This window comes from Triturus cristatus, chromosome 3_2 (genome assembly GCF_964204655.1).
Source record: "Triturus cristatus chromosome 3_2, aTriCri1.1, whole genome shotgun sequence".
In the NCBI taxonomy this organism is placed as follows: Eukaryota; Metazoa; Chordata; class Amphibia; order Caudata; family Salamandridae; genus Triturus; species Triturus cristatus.
This window is the reverse complement of record NC_140584.1, coordinates 20,175,572-20,197,326: the sequence shown is the minus strand read 5'-3', so window position 1 is coordinate 20,197,326 and position 21,755 is coordinate 20,175,572. Positions and strand designations below refer to the sequence as shown.

Below are 21,755 nucleotides of genomic sequence, written 5' to 3'. Positions count from 1 at the left end.
ACACACTGGTTTGTGGATTCTATCCTGTCTGCTATTCTCAGAAAATTACTCTGAGCTTGCCCTGGAAGGTCACTGCCAAACATATCTCTTCTCACTGTGCTTGTGTCTCTTCCACTCTCACTGTGTGATAGCTAATCCTGCACACTCAGGTGAGACTATGACGCTCCTGTTCTAACGCCCGGGGAGGGGGAGTGCTGCCTTCAGTTCTTTCAGGGTCCTGTTCTGTTCCTTGAGATACCGGTCGTTGTGCCATACCTTCCATCCTATGCACATAGTCACTCCACCCTGCATTCCGTACCTCCCTTTGCTATGGGGTGGACACTCGTTCTCAAAAAAGTTACCCTTTCTGTAGTATCCCTATTCCGAAGCAACCGCGACGTTGCTGATGATGTATGTGTCTGGTTATCACTATCTTCTGAACTCTGTTCTTCGCTCTTATCCTTCTAGATGCAGTACGAACTGCGCTTCTAGTTACCCTGAAAATTTAGGGTCCCCTACCCTCGTTTGCTGCCTAGGAGTACTTTGCTTTTTTAACTTTGGTAGTCGTGGGGTGGCTGTCAGGTAGTTTGGAGGGGTTCCAATTTCGGGGTTCTCGAACCCCACTGCAGCTTTATGCAGCTTCACTAATGGGTAGAGGCTAGTCATCGTGGTGCAGGGCTCATAGGGTCATATGGGGGTAGGGGAGCAGCCGGAGTGCTAGGGGTATTTTGTGAAGAGTCTCTAAATTTTCACAAAATATTCTCCATAATCCTACAGTGGCTTCCCTTTTGTCTAATTTGGCTCCTGCATATTTACTTCCGAGGTATGTGACAACATTCTCAATTATCCTATTGTTTAACGTTCCTTCTTTTGACCAAGGATACGTATGCTTTCGGATGACCTTAAACTACTCAGGGCTAAAATTTTGTAATTTCTTCTTATTACTTGGGAAAACCTGCATATGCTCTAAGGGAGTCTCCGTTATAAGGCGTATTTAATATTTTACTTTAACCTCTTTCCTGTCTGCATCAAACATTACTTAGTTTTAAACGGATTTCTACAAATCCTAAAGCAGGAAAATGTGTCTATTTTTCTAACTTATCGTTTTGCAATACGCATTAAACCTTTAAATTTTGTTTCACCGATTACACTGGGCACATTACAATATAAACTTTTTGTTTATGCAATGTATATTTAAAACAACAATTTGCACATTATATGATATTACAGCACACTGTGGCCATATTTCATTCAAACGCGCACACACTCACCCTCATCTGCACAAAAAATATTTAAAACTTCTAATCTAGGGCTATAATCATATCTGTACTCTATTTTTGGGTAAATACAACTGGCAATCCCTGGCCACTTCCCTCTATGCCCTAGAGGAGAATCCTTTCAACCCATGTGCTTAGAGACCATGGAGTGACTTTCTGGACATTAGGTCCAGGACTGGTAATTTGAGTGTTCAGATTTTAACTGGAGGTAAAGTTTAGCAGCACTGGCTTTTCAGCTGTCGCTTGGTATCAAATGGAACACATATTGGCACCTTCCAAATTCAAATCGCCCAGACTGACCACTTACAACTCGTCGTTGGGAATCACAGGTTAACTAGTCATGGATGCACCTTACTTATTGTGCAGCACATGTACCCAATCCAAAAAACCTGCATGTCGTACTCTTACATCTCTTATGACCTTGTACCATATTTTTACAACATATTTACATCTGTGTTTAGTATTGCCAAGCAAAACGCGTTACTACATAAACAAAGATAGTGATCCGCTCTGTCTTCACCTTTAACCCCTTCGCTGCCAGGCCTTTTCCCCTCCTGTGCCACGCCCTTTTTTGGCTATTTGGGGTAGTGCGCGCTTAGACCCCTGTAACTTTTTGACCACATAAGGTATCCACGCCGAATTTGCGTCCTTCATGGGGGTTTGTGGATTCTCCCAGAGGGGTCACAGAAATGAGCCAAAATACAGCAATATTTTGTTATTTTTCGGAAAAATTGGAAAAATGGGCTGCAAATGAAAGCATCTGGGTTTTTCCCTGCAAATGTTATCAAAAAAGGGTTTGTGGGGTTGAAATCACCATTTTCCCAGCTTTTCGGGGATACCAGACTTTTGTCAGAAACCCAACATTTTTTACACAGTTTTGGCATTTTTCTGGGACATAGCCTAATTTTGCTATTTATGTGCTTTTGACCTCCTTCCAGTTAATGGCAGAAATGGGTACAAAAGCAATAATGGATCCTGGAAAGCTATACATTTTCGAGAAGAAGACAAAATTCTGAATTCAGCAAGGGGTCATTTGTGTAGATCCATCAAGGTTTTTTTATAGAAACTAACAGTTAAATATAGGATAAATTGAAAATTAGTTGAAAGTCAATAGATAATAACAGTTCCTTTACAAAACTGAATTACCCTAAGTCTCCCGATAAAAATGGTACCTCACTTGTGTGGGTAGGCATAGTGCCCGCGACAGGAAACGGCGCAAAACGCAACGTGGTCACACCTCAATTTCGCAGTGAAAAATGACCCTTTTTTGGCAAAATGTCTAGCTCTAGTTTTTGAACCCTAGCTCTGCGGGCACCTTGGAAAACCTAGCAAACCTATACATTTTTGAAAACTAGACACCCGTGTGCTTCCAGGGAGGCATGGCTTGCGTGGATCCCCCAACGTTTCCTTACCCAGAATCCCCTGCAAACCTCAATTTTAGCTGAATAAATCACATTTTTCACACATTTTTGTGTGGGAAAGTTGAGGCATCACCGGGCTGACACAAATTTCCTACCACCCAGCGTTCCCCCGGGTCTCCCGATAAAAACGGTGCATCACTCGTGTGGGAAGCCCAAGTACCTGCGACTGGCAAGGCCCCAAAACGTATTGAGGCGACATGAAAATTGCCTACCTCAAAACGACCTGGTTTCGCAAGGGGGGTCACCTGGGTTTTTGGCCCGGTGCTCGGCGGCCACCTAGGGGAACCTACCAAACCCACACATTTCTGAAAACTAGACACCCGGGGGATTCCAGGGAGGTATGGCTTGCGTGGATCCCCCAACGTTTCCTTACCCAGAATGCCCTGCAAACCTCAAATTTAGCTGAAAAAATCACCCTTTTCACAAATTTTTGTGTGGGAAAGTTGTGGCATCACCGGGCTGACACAAATTTCCTACCACCTAGCGTTCCCCCGGGTCTCCCGATAAAAACGGTGCCTCACTCGTGTGGGAGGCCCAAGTACCCGCGACAGGCAAGGGCCCAAAACGTAGTGAGGCGCACTACGTTTAGGACCCTTGCCTGTTGAGGCGCACTACGGTTTGGACCCTTGCCTGTCGCGGGTACTTGGGCCTCCCACACGAGTGAGGCACCGTTTTTATCGGGAGACCCGGGGGAATGCTGGGTGGTAGGAAATTTGTGCAGCCCCCACCCTAAAAATAAAACTAAAAACGAATCCCTGGTGTTTAGTGGGCTTTCTGCCCCCCCGAAGGGGCAGATTAGGGGCCGATGCCCCATGTGCCCCCCGGGGGGGGGGCAGAAAGACTGTAGTAATTGGGGGGTGGGGGCATGGGCCTGTCCGTTTTGGGCAGCCCCCACCCCTATTGTTTTTTTTTTTTTACAATTCCCTGGTGTCTAGTGGGCCTTTTGCCCCCCCGGGGGGCAGATTGGGGGCCGATGCCCCATCTGCCCCCCCAGGGGGGGCAGTAAGGCTGTAATGGTGGTGGGTGGGGGCATTGGCTTGCCCGTTGCGGGCAGCCCCCACCCTAAAAATAAAACTAAAAACTAATCCCTGGTGTTTAGTGGGCTTTCTTCCCCCGGAGGGGCAGATTAGGGGCCAGTGCCCCATCTGCCCCCCGGGGGGGGCAGAAAGACTGTAGTAATTGGGGGGGGGCATGGGCCTGCCCGTTTTGGGCAGCCCCCACCCATATTTATTTTTTTACGCTATTTCCCTGGTGTCTAGTGGGCTTTTTACTGCTAATGCCCCCATCTGCCCCCCAGGGGGAGCAAAAAGACTAAAATGCCAAAAAATACACAGGGGGGAGCAAAGGCCCTTGCCCAAGGGGCCGCTCCCCCCTCCCTGGTGTCTAGTGGGTGGATCCCTGCTTGGGGATCGCCCTCCTGTGGCGATCCCCAAGCAGGGATCCACTGGGGAGGGGTACCATTGGAAAGGGGAGATTCTCCCCTTTCCAACGATACCTCTCCCGTCTTTGTACGTGCTCAGGGGGCTGAGATAGCCCCCTGAGCACGTACAAAGTGAAACCTGAAATGAGCCTCTTGGCTCATTTCAGTTTCACTTTCACTGTAATGACGTCGGCGCGATGTGCGCGCCAATCGTCATTGCAGTAAAAGAGGGGGGGGGCCTCGGGTGCTGGGGAAGCTCTTCCCCAGCTCCCTCCCGAGGCTATTTGTGCAGAAAGGGAATCCCTATGGTGCCCGCACCAGAGGGATTCCCTAGGGTATGCCTCATGACGAGCTGGACTCGTCATGGGCACAGCGTGACTGTGCTCCATGACGAGTCCAGCTTGTCATGGGCATACAAGGGGTTAAAAAGACGGCAGTCCCCGGATTCACCATACCCCATGCACAGGCAGAAGTTTAGCTGAACACTGTTTCTACTTATCTCATCAAAAAAGTGTGCACTGGTTTCTGCAGCGTGGGGTAGGCGGCATCAGTCAGGTGGGGTCAAAAAGGGATCTCCTGGCTGGCTCGCCAACTGTTGCGGAGTGAGAAAACGTCCAATAGTGGAATAAACACAGAATATTTTTGGCAATACAGAGACCGCATTTACCAACTGTTGTAACAGAGAGAAAAACCTTCAGCATACAAACCGGACTACACCTCAGCCCTGCTCAGGCTGTCTCTTTGGTTTTTCTCTCCTGCCTGTTCTCACACAGGCCTTTTTATACTAATCAATAAAATACTTTATTACACACAGTAAATAATAGTTGACTTGCAAGTTACACATTTAGGATGGAAAAACACTCAGACATGTGACCTCATATCCACAAATTCCTGAACTAAACCATTACACATTCTACATTAGAGTTCTGACAATGACTAATGACAGAGCATTATTTGGCCTATGAATGTGTGTGTGTTTCATGGTAGATGCGATTTACGTGAAGTGTGTGCCAGCAGGATTGTGTGCCTGAGACCTTCCTGTGCTCAGAACTTAGTTTCTTCCCTGCATCCATTATTTTATCAAGCACCTGTGTGCTCTGGGTTAACTTGATTATTAATCCATTGTCTAATCAGGAAGGCACGGAGTGTGCCGGGGGATCTGTTAAACATGAGTTGGCCTTTACCTGAAAACCCTTTTAAGTTAACTATTCCCACTACGTTATTGAGTGAACTTTTCACCTTGCTCCTGACAGTTTGGGAGTTGGGCCTAAACTGGTTTTTAATCACTAACAGCTGTGTGGTTTCTGCTTGGGCTTGATGTTGCGGGATATTTTCATGTTTCATATTTTCTACAGCATGTTTGTTTTTTTACATTTCCTACAACATAATGTTACAACGGTTTCATCATTTTACCTAGTCAGCCATCTGTATATTATGTCCAAGCCTGGACCATGCTTTCCAGAGTTTTCTAGTAGCTACGGGGTTGTGGTACCAGTGCATCAATGTCAGGTTATTGTTGACATAAATAATGTGCCCTAAACATTGTTTACAAAAGCACTTCCCCATTGAGCTTAAGGAAATATACAGCCAATTGATTGATATCTTTGTAAATATGCTTGGAGCACAATATTTAAATAGTGCCATTTTTCAGTACACTGTATTCTGACACACAACTATTACATGGTATACAATCAATGCTATTTACTCGACACTTTTTTAACTGGTTTAGTTCACACAGAGCTGGCTGTATTCTTAACACTGCCAGTTTCCAACTGGGTCTAATTTCCGATGCGGGACAAGAAGAGGCTTCTGAGTATTTTCATCCAGGGCTCTCACTGGTAAAACAGTGGATCTTTCTACTTCGAAGTCATGCAGTAGTCTTTACCTATAATTTACTTGAATTTGTTAAAACTCCACTCTATCAGGTCCTCCTCTTTGATTCCCTCCTTCCTTGTGTTCTGTTGTTTTTACTTCTTATTTGGCTGTAGTTGGATAGAACCTTTCAAGGCCAAGAGCTGCAATGCTTGCATGCCACTGACCCAGCACACGCAGGGCTGAGTGTTTCTGAAAGTAGATCGGCTTGGTTATTAACTGCAAGTACAGCACACTTCATTATGGGAAGTGACCAGCTGTCCAGTGAATAATGGGGCAGGGTCTAAGGAGCAGGTCGCATTTGTGTGAGAAAATGAAAACATTCCACTATGGTTATGTCACAGCCCTCAAGCAGAGGCCACGGATTCCCCAGTCGTGTTTTCCACTTTTTCCAAAAGCCTCACATTGCTGTGCTTCTCTTTTGAACATTGTATGTAAGTATTTGGTATTTATATAGAAAAAACATTACAGCGGAGTGCTGTACATTAAGCGAGGTGATGGAGGACAATCAAGCCTATGTAAGATAGAATTACACAAGTATGTTACATTTCCCATTTTTCTTCAGAAACAGGACGATCAAGTGGTTTGCCTGAAATCACACAATGTTAAACCAACCACCAGGTCTGGGATTCAATCCTAGATCCCTAGGTTACAAATTCAGCAGCTCAAGTTATCAGGGCCCCTTTCCTGTAATACAATGTATTACCAAAATACATTAATGCCTTGCTAAAGGGACAGGTTTTGGCAAAGCTAGATGTTTACATTATTCCTTCACAGCAGTAGGTCCTAGTGTTTATCAGAAATTTTCTGTGGGATGTTTGAGGTATTCGCTGATAAAATAGTTTGTGATGACAGACAGAGAACACGGAGGAGGGAGGTGATCGCTCACAGCAGATATTCTATGACATGGACAGGGAGCTCCATACCACCCCTCCCCTGTGAGGGACTGAGCGCCACTTATCGGGGAACAGTTGTCTGTTCAATCCAGTTATCATGTTAGCAGCAACAATTCACTGTGTTAGAGGGAGCAAGGCCTTGGAGCAGGCGGGGCTTTGTGCTGAGAGCTGCCTAAGAGGCACTATTGTTCCCCTTCGCCCACCCACTCCCCCACCCTAAAACAAATAAACGCCTTCTTAGGCTGTCACTGACATCATACGGTGTTTTTAAAACCTCTAAAGGACATTGGTTGCTCAAAGCTTCCAAAGACGAGCTGGAAACCAACTCTGTGCAGGGGGTTGGTTTCCTGCTTGCCTACCCTTGCAGCTCTTTCCTGGGGACCATGTGAAGGGAGCGGATATCGTGTGACATACTATGGCACTTTGTGAGTTGTAAGGTCTGAATAACCCACCTGTTGAATGCCTTCTGGTAGTATAGAGTTCTCAAGCGCTGTCAGTGTAAGCTTGCATCTTCAAGGGTTGATGTAATAAGCTGCAAGTAATTGGATAAACATCTGCTATTTGCTCCTTTACTTTGTGGCAGAAATTGTGCCTCCAACAATAATCTGAAAATGTATTATTGCTGCTCTTATAAATAATACTGTCCTTAAGATATGGAACTGGGTTTTAACTTTACCCTTAAATGAGACGATTGCCTCCCCAAGATAGAGGCATCGCCATTAACGTGTCCGAATACTAATTCTCAAGATGCTGTGTTCATTTTTTACCCGAAATGAGTTTGCGATTTAGAAGATTATCGGCTATATGTGTATGGCCTGTGGCAGGGCTTTTCCATTCCCACCTGTTTCCAAGGGAAGCTGTCGGAGCTAAGCTGTGAACCAGGCAGACACACCCACCAGCCTCATCAGCTATGTTCCAGGGACTACACCGAGATCAATGCAAATATCGTCACCATTTATCATGCAAAATGTTATTTGGCTCTTGTATGCATTTGTAAAACATATTTTGTTTGTAAGTGCAGAGAAGCTATTTTTTGACTTTTGTCGTACAATATTAAAAAAATAATAATACATGACTGTTGAATGTCTATGACGGATACAACTATAATAATTCAACATCAGCATCTAAAACGCTCAACTTTTTCAGTGATTGTGGAAATTTCCTACCTGTGAGAAATGTTTTAATACTCCGTTATAGTTTATATGTGTCTGGAGTTTTGCACAGAGCCCCAGGCAAAGAGTTTTCATGGCGGTATGCACGGTAATCTGACTGATCAAACAAGGCTGCATGACTTGTCCGCAAAGTAAGAGTGGAGATTGACAGACCTGACATGAATATTGACGACTTCAAGCCCCAACTTTCACCCAGTGCCAAATTGCTTGGATTCATCATGGGCATACACCGCAAACCCAAGGACCAAACCATCAAGACAACAAAGGCAGCCGGCTACCAGCTCTCTTCCAAAGAGAGTGAAACAGTCCTTTCCAGAAAGTGCTTTCAGAACTTCTGTTCAAGCCCTCATGCTCTTGTATCTTGATGGTGTTAGCACTATGCTACATGGCCTCCCATATGCCACATTGACCCCTTAACTGTGTCCTATAATCCGCAGCACGTATGAGGCATTGTCTGAAAAATTATGGTATCACCTCCATCCTCACTGAACTCCTCAGGCTTCCCTTTAACAGTCCACACTTTTTTTTTTTTTTTAAACGGCTGCATCATTTGCAAAGCCACTGCAACCAGCATTCTCTCTTAACTGGCTGACAAGCTCACAATGTCGGGTGGATCTCAGCATACCACAGCCGCAACACCATCAGACTGGAGATCAAGAAGTGTAAACAAGAAGTAAAAAAACAAGATAACAGATCTTATATGCCCTCAGGATTTGAAACAGCATGCCTTTGTCCATCAGAACCGCATCAACCCTTTCCCAATTTAGCAACGAGCTAAAGATGCACCTCATCTTGATGGTCCACTTCTGCACTCAGAACCCAGCTAAATTACCATGCATTTGTTGACTGTATCCTTGCCATTGATTCTATAAACCACTGCACATTTGGAGCGAGAAAGCAAAAGACACACAAATGATGGCCGGAATGCGGAACAAATCAAGCATTCAGTCTATCATTTGTTCTTTTTGCTTTTGTCGCCCTAAGTGGGAAGAGTATGCCCAGGCATGGGTCCCGTGCTCACTGGATTCAAGCTAGCCTGGCTGATGAGTTATACCCCAAATCTGGTCACAGGATGTTTGGTTCTGGTCCAGGGAGGACCTGGCTTGGCAGTTCGGGCTGGACTGTTCCCATGGGAAGCAGGGTAAAGACTGATTTGCATATCGCTGGGTCCAAACTGGGGTGGCGTTGTGAGCAAAAAAATGATGGATTAAACCCAGATCAATGACTGGGGATGAATGTTTGCTTTGTTCAGCATTCCTTCCATAATTTGTTCATTTTGCGATTGTTGCCCCTAGTGGGAAGGGTATGCCCAGACGTGGGTCCCATGCTCACTGTGCCACTGGATTCAGGCTAGCCTTGCTGATGAGGGGTGATGCCCTGAAACTGGTCCCATGATGCTTGTTGCCGGACCAGGGAGGACCTGGCCTGGCAGTTCGGGCTGGACTGTTCCCATGGGGAGCAGGGTCAAGACTGATTTAAATATAGCTGGGTCTAAACTGGGATGGCATGGTGAGCAGAAAACGATGGATTGAACCCAGATCTGTGACTGGGGGTGAACGTTTGATTTGGTCAGCATTCTGTACATCATTTGTTTTTTTTGCCTTTTGGGTATGGTTTGCGCTACACAAATGCCACCTATATATATACTGCAAATGATGCCAGCTAATCAGGTTTGTTAAAAATGGGCCTTAAAAGTGATCCGCTGATTCGAAAGATAGCTTTACCTAAAATTAACCCTTTTGCACATGGATTTTTGAACATACTTGGCAGATTTACACAAAACACCATCTACATGTATACTGAAAATGATACCAGCTAATTAGGTTTGTTAAAAATGAGTCTCAGAACTGGATTTCGACTTTTTGAATTGCTGATATCTTTAACATACTGGGCTGATTGACACAAAACAAAAAAGCTGTTTGGGGAAAATGTATCTGTTCTTTCCAAGTTTTGTGAAATCTGGCTATTCATTTACCCTGTAACACAGACCAAACGTTAAATTGGACAGGCCCAATTGTTTTCAAATAATTTTTGAGCACCTTTACTGATCTCCTCCATATTTGCATCAACAACTAAATAGAGTTAGGTCATTCAAGCAATTGCCAGTTTTGCTTCCTATCCACTAAGAGTCTAGAGTTATTGGTGAAAGCATAAACAGCATTTCCTGTGTAATGCTGACTTAATCATAACTACAGAGGTGCTTTCAAGTGTATATTACATTAAACATAAATCAGTTTTACTTTGAGGTAATGCAGTGTAGTAGCGTTTATTCTGGGTTTATATTTTTGTGGGAAATAATAATGGTGAATAATGATTTTTTTGTGTGAGATCCAATACACAAATACTAAATGATTATGAATGCAGTTGAAACTAGTTTAATACGGTATATACAAGTGTGTTTTATTTATATGAATTAGTTGGCCCACATTTTTGCTGGAGTTAGGCCCATGTAGCTACTCTGCACATTTTCTTACATTACCCTCTTTCTGCTCAATAACATTTTACGATAACCTTTTGCACATAATCACGCATGCGACAATGTTGGATTAGTTTCCCTGAAAGGTTGTTCTAGCTTGAAGGGTAACATTTTCCACATTGTGTTAACCCTCTTGATAATTCATTTATTATATTTTGTCTGAGGACGAAGTAGACCATGCACTAAACATTGCGGAGAACTGCAGACATGCGGTTACTCTAAAATTATTAAATTTCGGTCTCCAGGCTATGGGTGGAGATTTTACCTTCCTGGTTGAGGCACACGAAGCATTTAGGACAGAGGTGTTGTATTCCTGAGTTAAATTCCCAGCTGCAAATGTTCGAACACAATTGTTTCATACCTACATTGATGATGAAACACCAGGGGGATACACGCCATATGAAGACATAGAGATTCCTCTTTCTTACCAAGAACACATTAATTGGTTTAAAGGCGCCGTCCCACACAGAAAAGAAAATGTGAGACTCTGCCCGCTTGGTAAAGAAGAAGGGACATGGCCGGTCTTAGCTGCATACACACCACATTCTGTTGCTGCTAATCTAACTGCAGTTGTACAAATAATGGGGTGACCCAGTATGTTATGTTATGTTATGTTATCCATTTATTTCTATAGCGCACGGCTACTCAAAAAGAGTGTCCCGGCGCTTTAATGGAGAAAGAGACAATACTGCAACATAAAAAACATAACACCAGATAAAACTAACAGAAGAATGGGCCAGAGATTCACGGAGAACCGGCTACTGAGTGAACAGCCAAGTTTTAAGGCCTTTCCTAAAAGCTAGTAGGCTGGTGGCTCCCCGCAGGGCCAGTGGTAAAGAGTTCCACAGCTGAGAAGCCAGCAGTCCAAAAGAGCGGCCTCCGAGGCGCGCTTTCTTTACCCGGGGGACAACAGCAAGGTGCAGGGCTTCCGACCTCAGAGACCTGGTTGGATGGTAAAAGACCAGTCTCTTTTGGAGGTACTTGGCTCCCTCCTTGTGAAGAGCTTTGTAGGCCAAGGTCAACGCCTTAAAGGCGATCCTCTTGCGGATAGGAAGCCAGTGTAAAGTTACCAGCAAGCCCGAGGCCCTGGAGCGCCTGCTAAGGCCAAAGATTGCCCTTGCAGCGGCATTCTGTACCACTTGAAGCCGCTGCAACAAGTACTCTGGGAGGCCCAGGTAGAGAACGTTGGAGTAATCCAACCTGGACCCAATCAGAGCCTGGACAGTCAGCGTCCTGTGTTCCACGGATAACAGAGGAAGAAACCTCCGCAGCATCCTGAGGATGCCAAAGCAAATGCCCGACACCCCCTGGATCTGGGATTTCAAGGTAAGCCTGTTATCCATCTTCACCCCCAGATTCTTAGCAACCTGAGAGGAGCAGGACGGAGGGAACAAATCCCGTGGCCACCAGGTCTGCCAATCTGGTTCTGTGTCGCACCCAAAGAAAAGTACTTCGGACTTGTCGGAATTGCACTTAAGGCTGTTTAGATGGAACCAGTGAAAAACAGCCCCAAGGCAATCCCGAATACTCTCCCCATCAAAGTCGCCTCCTCTCTTACAAGAGAAGAGGAGCTGGGTGTCGTCCGCATAGGATACGATCTGGGCACCATGCGACTCCACCAACGCCGCCAATGGGGTCATAATGATGTTAAAGAGGGTCGGGCTCAAAATAGAGCCCTGAGGGACCCCGACTCCCAGAGGCGGCATCACGGCGAGTATCCCTCAGAACCTGGGCAAGCTAATCTAACTGCAGCAGAAATGCATATACCTTATGAGGTTTAGTAAAAATGTATAGAAATCTCACACAGTTAATAATGTGAACAATAACAGTAAACCCTGAGGACTGCTCAAGCAGCACAACCATAATTGGATATTACTGGTATCAGCCCCAAAACACTGATTGCAGTTATGGGAAAGATTCCCACCAGTCAGGAGCAATTTTTGTTCTGGAGAACAAAAAAAAACAAGCCAGCTTGAAGCAGTTTTTCCCCCTACGGGCCCGCAGAAAAAACATAGAAGACTGACTATTGCTTTCTGAGGTGGGTCACTCCCCCGGGCGAAGACTGCAGTCTTCGCTGCCGTTTATACCAGGACACATGGTATCCCTTCTCTGGCTGTTTTAACTGAGGCATTGAAGCAGCTCCAGAATGAGTACGGGCCAGCACCTGCCCGTAATGAAAAATACGGCGTCAGTGTCGTGTCATACGCAGATGACACACAGCTTGTGGTATCTCTGTCCCAATCTTGTGATGAGGATGCCTCCAACTTTTCAATCTGCCTCCAAGAACTTGCCGGCTGGATGGCGAACAACTGCCTTAAATTGAACGGGGATAAAACCGAGGTACTGATTGTGGGTAAGGATACCAAACTATGGTCTCCTAAATGGTGGCCACAGACCTTGGGCCCTATCCCTGCCCCTAAGGAGCAGGTGAAGAACTTGGGAATGTGGTTAGACTCTAAGCTCTCCTTTGACCACCATTCCAGGACGGTTGCCGGAAAGTGCTTCGGTATAATGAAAGGCCTCCGGAAAGTTCTTGACGTGCTCCCAGTATCTGCTGGAAAAACCTTAGTCCATGCACTTGTCACCTCTCGTTTGGACTATGGGAATGCCCTTTATTTGGGCGCCAGCAGTAAAAGCATGTAGAGGCTACAATATATTCAGAATGCGGCTGCCCGCTTTGTCCTGTTGCTTTCTAGGAGAGCCTCGTCTAAAAATGCGCGATCTACTCTACACTGGCTCCCAGTTAAAGAAAGAGTCTCTTTTAAGGCCCTCTGCATTAGTCACCGAATCCTTCAAAGGAAGGGCTCGATCTATCTCCACAACCTTCTGTCCCCCTATTCGCCCTCCAGGGCCTTGCGATCCTTGGGCGCGGGCCGTGTTCAAGTTCCTGTTATAAAAAGAACAAAGAATGGGGGGACGATCCTTCCGCTACCTTGCAGCGAAACAATGGAACACTCTCCCCTTGGAACTACTGCTGGAACAATCCAAAACCAAGTTCCGAAAAAAATTGAAGACCTGGCTTTTCCAGCCAGATTAGTCTTTATCAGCCTTCTTTTTCTCACGGACTCCTTACCACGTATTTGTCTGTTCCAATGGGTCCCAGCGCGGGGACACACTAGTTAGTGTAACCAGGCGCTTTATAAACCTCTTTATTATTATTCTTATTGTTATTAAACTAATGGGCAATTTCGCAACAGTATCCACCATTATGTTGAGCAACCTAAAAGGGGAGGCAGCTGCATTGGCTATACACAAACGCCTGAGGGAACTCACTCCCGCACAGCAAGAGCGAAAATTAATTATTTTTTATAAGTAAGCTATGCTACACTAGGTAGAGATGATTTGGGAGCCAGACCTGGGAAACCACAACTTAAGAGTAATTCTGGAAAGGAGAACTCTAAGCAAGCACCTGATTCTTCGACAAAGAAAAAATAGGATAAGAAAAAAATAGACAAAACACGCTCAAGGGGTGGGTCTCCTCAGCAGGAGGCCACTGAAAAAAGATACAATATCAGTATTCGTGATAACATTAGAAAGCCTGACATGTATTGGGATACTGATGCACATTCCTCTTGTTCCTTTCAAGAGTCATACGATATATGTTTGGAGAGAGGTGGACGGTCAGAGTGCAGATCAAAAGAGCATGTGAAACCGAAGAAAGAATCACAAGGCTTGTCTGACTACATCATTAATAAATTCCTAAACCTTAATTCAAAAAGAAAAAGGTAGCCGGAATTAAAATCAGGCATGTCCACAATACTGAAAACTCTGCTTCTGAATGGGGAATGGGCAGTGAAAATGCTGGACAGCATGGCCGAAGTCACAATATCTTGCCGGAACCTGATGGATTATCAGGCGGCAGAAGTGCTGGGAGAACATATCACGGTGGAAACACCGGATATGAGGGTATGTGTTCCCCATCTTTTATTCGAAATTGCACTCTAGTTGGAGGGGGGCATACCCAGGAATATCAAGGCTCTCTTTATGGAGAACCTGACATATGGCTATGATATACTTTTTGCTGAAAAAGATTGGCCACCTGATTTCTTAATGGAGTGCCCAAATGGGGGAAATGGTAATTTTACCTGTCTTTTCTAACGTCATTCCAGAATCAGTGAAACATTCTTAGGCCAAGGAGTGGGCGTTACCGTTAGGTCCTGCACTATACCGCAATCATGTGGGGTAGTATGATGAGTCGCATCATCATGAGATCCCGTTGAAATCAACTCCCAAACCCCAAAGGCAATATCTAATTAAACATGAAGCTAAAAAACAAGTTAGGGAAATCCTAGAACAACTTGAACACCAAGGTGTACTAGAAAATTGCACCTCATTAATGAATAATCCCTTGTTTCCCATGATGAAACAAGACAATTCATACCATCTAGTATTAGATTTCAGAAATCTGAATACCTCTACTCGCACATTTGCAGTACAAAATATACACAGTAGTGCATTAATGAATAACATTGTGCTTAAAAAATATAAAACAATACTGGATAACCCAAATGGATCTTTCTGCCAAAATATAACTGCCGGAAGCAGATATTTGACAGCATTTTCAGCGCTAGCTACACAGAGGCAATTCTGTTGATTGCCCCAGGGGAAAAAGAATAGCCCCTGGCTGTTTTCAGCCAGAGTAACAGAATTTTGATTTGGAGGCATTGTCCTACGTTGATGATCTAGATATCTAACGGACGACAAATTAATGGAACACTTGTACAGAGTAGACCACATAGTACTGAGGTTTGCTCACATGGGCTACAAACTCAATTTTAAAAAGTCTAAAATTTCCCATCTCAATATCCTATTGTTAGGATATAGGTGTCAAGTGAGGGCAAAAGCCTAGCGACCCGTTTTTTAGAACAATATGTGTTGCTCCAACCTTCAACGACTATAAAGAGACTACAATCCATTTTAGGATTTTTTAATTCTGGCAGAACATACATTTTGAATTACGCTGAATGTGTAAAACCATTTTACGACTTGAAAAGACCAGACAGACTTTTCAAGCACACATTGGACATAGGAATACACTAACATTTTGCATTCCGTACAAGCTGATATGATAGCTTCAAAACATTTACACACACGTGTAAACTCCACAAATCTGGTGATCCGCGTAGTCGCTAGACCATCGCGGTACACCTATATCATGTTCAATCAAGGTGATATAGTAGTAACAGCAAACAAATCACATTTATACACAAATACTGACATGATTTTTGCACCTTATGAAAATCTTCTAATAGTGGTACAGACTGCTATAGAGAGAGAGAGAGAGAGCACTAGAACTGGGTAAACGCATAATTGTTGTACCCTGGTGGCGACCTTAGAAGCCATCACCAAAGCAAGCGTTCCAAATGCCAATGCTTTACATTCACGATGGATACAGTGGGCTAACTCTCTCACTGCTACAGATGTAGACCACAGATTTGACTCTACATTACAAACACTAGCATTTTTGTAGTCTAAACAAGAATATCATCTGTCGAATTAAATAATACCTCTCGATCAATATGAATACATCATTTACACTGATGGGTCTGCTCAGCCTGCTGTTGGGACAAAGCACCAATATTTCGCCGCATGCACAATAGTAAAAGGGTGCATGCATGACAGAAAGTTCCATCCTGGAAAAAACGTATACGCTGTCCCTTGGGGACTGAACAGCGCAGCTGGCAGAATTCAAAGCCCTGATAGTGGCACTGGAGAATTTGGTTCATGGATTCCCCACACTTATGGTGTGTGATTCCTATTATTGTGTCCAGTCATTTAATGAAGAACTTCTCTACTGGGGTCAAAGTGGATTTTGAGATTCTAAGGGTTGCACAATCAAACACAAAATAATTTTGGAACAAGTGGCAAAGCTGACAGATTGCTTGCCACAGGATCATCTAATACACACATTAAGTCACCAACGTGTTGGCATTCACGTTGAACGGAATTCCATGGCTGATGAAGCTGCTAAGGCAATGTTTCTTACTGCTGCAGTTGCTGCAATCACTTGTTCTAGTACAAGAATACACAGAGACATTATAGTGGCTGACAATGCCGCACGCAATGACACACCTGCTGAAAGGCTTTCATCTTAAGTACTTCTACAAGTTAGATGCACAGAACATACTATATGCTAACATTCCGGGAGTGGGGAATAGATTCATACCTAACACTGATCACAGACTGGGGTTTATATTAGCTACACATGAGGGTCTGGGTTCAGCACATGCAGGGATTACTGCTACAGTTTCATTATTGAAGCAGCTCTATTGGTGGCCTGATCTTGCTAAACAGACCAAGGACTTTGTATTCAAATGTGACATCTGCCAGCAGATTAAGGGCTCAACCGTAACACGTCTACCACAGACACCTCTATTGATTTCAAACAAGCCTCTTGCTTGTGTCTATTTAGATCACTGCAGCCCTTTACAATCTGACGAGTACATCTTGATGGCAGTGGATTCATGCTTCAGCTTTCTGTGGGTATGGCTCTAGTGGTCGGCTGATGCCCAAACTGTTATCAAAGACCTGCGAGTCTTCATCGGGACATACGCACTACACTACATTACGACTGAGGTCTGGTATTTAGCTCCTGGGCTTACGAAGAGGCCATGGGAAGTTTGGGTATGACCTTGCCATACTCCTCCCCCTATCATCCTGAGGGAAATTCGGTAGTTGAGAGGAAAAACTGTGACTTAAAGCAGTCTTCAGCAGCAAGGGTACTAGGCTCAGGTCGCAGTTGGGGCCATCACGTATATGGGGTCCAGAGTGCACTTAACAATATGCGAAGAACATCCCTGGGTGGTTGGATGCCATATGAAATCCGGTTTGGGGTGAGAATGTGGGTCCCAGACCTCGATAATGTTGGCATAGTGGTGGCAGACACACTGTTTGATATAAGTGAACGTATGGCTGTTTTACAGGAACTAAATGAATTCCGAGACGAACAAAGCAACATCCAAGTTAAACGCACCACCACTGGTAAAGTGAAGGTTGTCTTGGCAAGACCCGGCTGGGTCCTGAAGATTGGGGATCTGGTCAGGGAGAAGATTGTGGACAAAAAAGAGTTTGGGGCGTCATACAGAGTGCCTTTACCTGTCCTGGCTGTCAAAGTTACAAGAACTGTTCTTCTTCCACCACAAAAGGTTTGTCTCCATTGATCTGATCAAACCACATTATAAGGACGATTCTCAACACTAAGCCATGTAGGCTCCTGGGTAGCCACCGCTCTCCCCTCGCTACCACAAAGGAAGTTCAGATGGAAGCTTTGATACCTAAAGAAGATTCCTCTCTACAACGAGAAACCGTAAACAATAACGAAGTATTGCTTCTCCGTGTTGCAGCAATAGCCACTGTACAATCAACTGGTACAGAAATGCAAATTTCAATTTGACAATGCGACAACAATAAGATCTGTATAAACCTGCAGAGCGGCCAAAAATAGACTTGAGTGGCATCTGGCTACTTCGTGGACTATGACGACTTCTCATCGGATTCAACTGAACCTGAGATACCGCTGCTGCCACCGCCGCTGCCTCCTCCTCCATTCAGACTACAAGTTCGTTCTATCTATTTTTGTCTGAAAAAGACATCCCTTGTTACTCCCTAGTTACAGATTTGGATTACTATTGGATTACTATTCCTGGTCCTCTGGATTGGTTTGGTGACTGTTTCCTACTTCTAAAAGGACATTATCTCCCAGAATGCTCTGCTGTACAACTTAAGAACTTGGTAATGAAACCACATGCATCATCGCACCGTGAACAAAGGGACCTGTCCCTGGTGAACATTGCAGCGGTTCCAATTCCCGAAGGAATAGTGTTGGACAGGGTATCGTTTGATGTGTATGGTCCTACTGCACGTTTCCAAATTCTGTATTTGTTTAAAATGTCTTTGAATGATATCATCACCGCTAGTACTATTTCTGAGGATTGGGACATTGACACAGTGCATAATTTGCTGGAGGATTTAGAGCAATCAACTGTATTTTCTTCTGTATGATGGTAAATCTAATTACGGTGATATATTCTGTTATTAACATTATGGTCACCACTTTTTGTAAAAAAGGCCAGTATCACAAGTGCCATTTATAATTTCACCCAAAGAGAACACTGCCCAGCACATTTGTACAGAAGTTTGCTTATTTTTCTGGTTTTGACACAACAGACCCAGCATCAATTTTTTACAGGTTTACACCTACATCTACAAAGAAAAATATGCTAATAAACACCAAGCAGATATTCTTTTGTTTCCCAGCTGTCTGTACAGGGTTTTGACTTTTGGAAAGACACAATAGATATGAAGTCTTTTTGGGGGACCTTCTGATGGTTTTGGGGTTGTTAGAGAAGAATTTCCCTTATCACTAGAGATGCTGTCTGATTTCCTTGTAATTCTGACTGAGACATCAGAGAAGACTTTTCTTTTTTATTAAGGATGCTGCCCATTTCTTTTCTGATTTTTGATGCTCACCTGGAATTTAAAATTATTTTTGATTTTGCCTTCTCCTGTGTAACTCTGCATTTGACCCTTCAGGGCATTTACTATCTACCGCTTAATTTTGAGAATTTTGAAATAAAATCCTTTAACTTTTCACTGATCTAGAACTCAATTATGAAGTGGTTCCAATTAATTTAGTTTGCTAGTCTGCTAAATTATTGTTGGGAGAGGGCCTTTTCACGCACGATTAAGCTGGAGCAGAACTGTGTGAAGTAAATTTTGGGTGATCTGAATTTTGTGGTGTCCTAAATATTGGGGTATGAGGTTATGCTTCTACAGTAACAATGGGTCAGCTGTTTTAAAGTCAGATACATGCTCAAGAGTACTGAAAAGAGTAAGTTAGGGTAACAGATTAACATTATAACGTCCCCGTTACACCAAATCAATGCACTATAGAAATGATGAAGTCTAATTTACATGAAATAAGTACTGTATGGTGACAGACAGATTTGCAGAATATAGTGGCCACATAGCAACTCCTCATTGACCTACAGACCATCCCAAAAAAGTTAATTCAGCAATGCAACCATAACTGAATCTCAGTTATGTATTATTTTGTACAGTGGCGTTGTATGATAAGGTGTCTTTTTGTTTTCTTTTATCTTTTTTGAATGTATCTGTTTATTAAAGCTCATGTTTAACATACTTATCTTATGTATAGTTGAGAAACATGTTCCATGTAATAAATTGTTTATAACGGACCAATTCAAACTATAACCCGGAACATTTGTTACTCGTCGTGCGTCAATATGGGCATAGACTATTTATACTGTGTTCCATTTCCTAGAAAAACATACCAGAATGTAGAACGTGCACTACTACAGTGATGACGTAATAGCGTATTTTCCCATTTGGGGTTGATCTCTCGGAAGCAAACGTCCAGGAACATTGAATTAACAAGCGATGACGTCGCATTTTGTTTTCCTATGTGTCTTTTTTTTCATTTATTTCAAAGACGTTTTTATTAGGAATTTCAGATGAAAAACATATAGAAAAGGTAGCCCATGGTGTGGGGTGCCAGCAGGTTAGATGAATACAACAGTATAATACATAAAGGATGAGCGCCATATAGCTTTGGAGGGTCTGTGCAATATTATATTTGATGTGGGATAATAAATAAAACTATCTGTTGTTTGTATGGAAGAGAGTGAAGTTGATTAGTGAAGGAGATATGTACCCTACTTGGTGGTGTGATGAGTGGTGAGCCAGAGAGAAATAGATTAAATGGAGGAGAGAGAGAGCGAGAAAGTTAGAGAGAGAGAGAGAAAAGGAGGAGAGTTATGCTGCAGCTAGAATGGGGGTGTTGCAGAGTGGAGTTGGGTAGGAGGTAGAGTGGGTTGTGGGTGCTGAGGGGGAGAGTTAGGTTGAGGTAATGGGGGTAGACAGGAGAGGCAACTACTACTAGTATAATTAGTTTAGTTATTTCAATCGAGAGATGTGTATAAAATAAAGTTGTCCAGTTTGTGCCAGATGTTACCACTATTCATTGATGAGTTCTTAACCCCTTGCATGCCCGCCCCTTTCCCCGCCCAGTGCCGCGCCTTGCATTAGCGGGCGGAGTTCATGACGAGCTGGACTCGTCATGGGCACAGCGCCACCGCAGCCCATGACGAGTCCAGCTCGTCATGGGCACTGAAGGGGTTAAATATGAGTTTAGGTAGTTGTTAGAACCTCTGTTGAATTTAACCCATCCCCACCAAGTGTGGGAGGAAAGTTTGAATGATTTCTTCCACTCTGAGAGGATGGCTTTGAGACTAGAATGTCCCATAAAAGGAGGCCTTCTTTGTTCAGCGTATATTTTGTGTCTGGGGGCGGCTTCCTAGCGTGATGGAAGTTAAGTTAGGAGTCAAATTAATATGTATGATTTGTGAGATGGTATTGCTGCTGCCCACCCAGAAATTATTAGCGAACGTGTCTCAAATCACCTGCTGCTTTCTCACAGCTCCAGTAGTTGTCAGAGGGTCAAAGTCCGAGTTTGCATTGCCTTGCAGGGGTCCAGTTTGCCATATATGCGATTCAGTATCTACATTGTGCAAGTGATGGTGTAATTATGTTAAAGGTTATGTTCTCTCATATGGACGGACAGTCTTGTGTCTCCTCCTGGGTATCGTTAGAGTCTATGAGTAAGGATTCCTATTTATTTTGGATAGATTTGGCTAAAGCAGAATTTGTAGGGGAGAGGAGTGAGTATAGTTTGGATGCTAGATGTACGCCTTTGGCATATGAGTGTATTGTATTACGTAAGTCAGGAGATGGTGGTTTGTCTCTGGTCATGACTGTATTAATCTCTAGGAAGAGGAAAAAATCTGGATCACTTAAGTCGAAGTTATTTTTGATTTCTGAGAAGAGAATGGGCTTGGCAGGAGTGCCGAGCCTTTCTATAACCAAGAGTATGCCTTTCTGTGCCCATTCCTCTATAAACAAAGTTTTGAATTCTAGTTTCAGGTTTTTATTAAACCATAGAGAAGCTACGTGTGAGTGTCGCATTTTATTAGGAAGCCTGTTGTCGACTTTGCGCAAGGCCTGAACTGTGCTTATAAGGATGTTTACATAATGGGACGTTTTTTTAAATAGTTACAAGGGATGCAAGGGAGAGTGGTTTAGCGAGTTCTTTTTCTATGTTGAGCCAAGAGGGGGAGGAGTTGATATAGGTAGGAGACAGTGGCTTCCCTGTTTCACTAGAAAAGCATGTTTGTATCTCCTATAGTCTGGTAGGTATAGGCAACCCAGTTTTTTAGGTCTCGCC

The 21,755-nt window shown here is 43.8% G+C and overlaps 1 protein-coding gene across 7 annotated transcripts in view; it reads left to right on the top strand.

The window, feature by feature from the left end:
• Positions 1–21,755, top strand: part of ARHGAP32 (Rho GTPase activating protein 32) — a 1,461,643-nt gene that overhangs the window by 1,027,166 nt on the left and 412,722 nt on the right. The window lies entirely within an intron of this gene.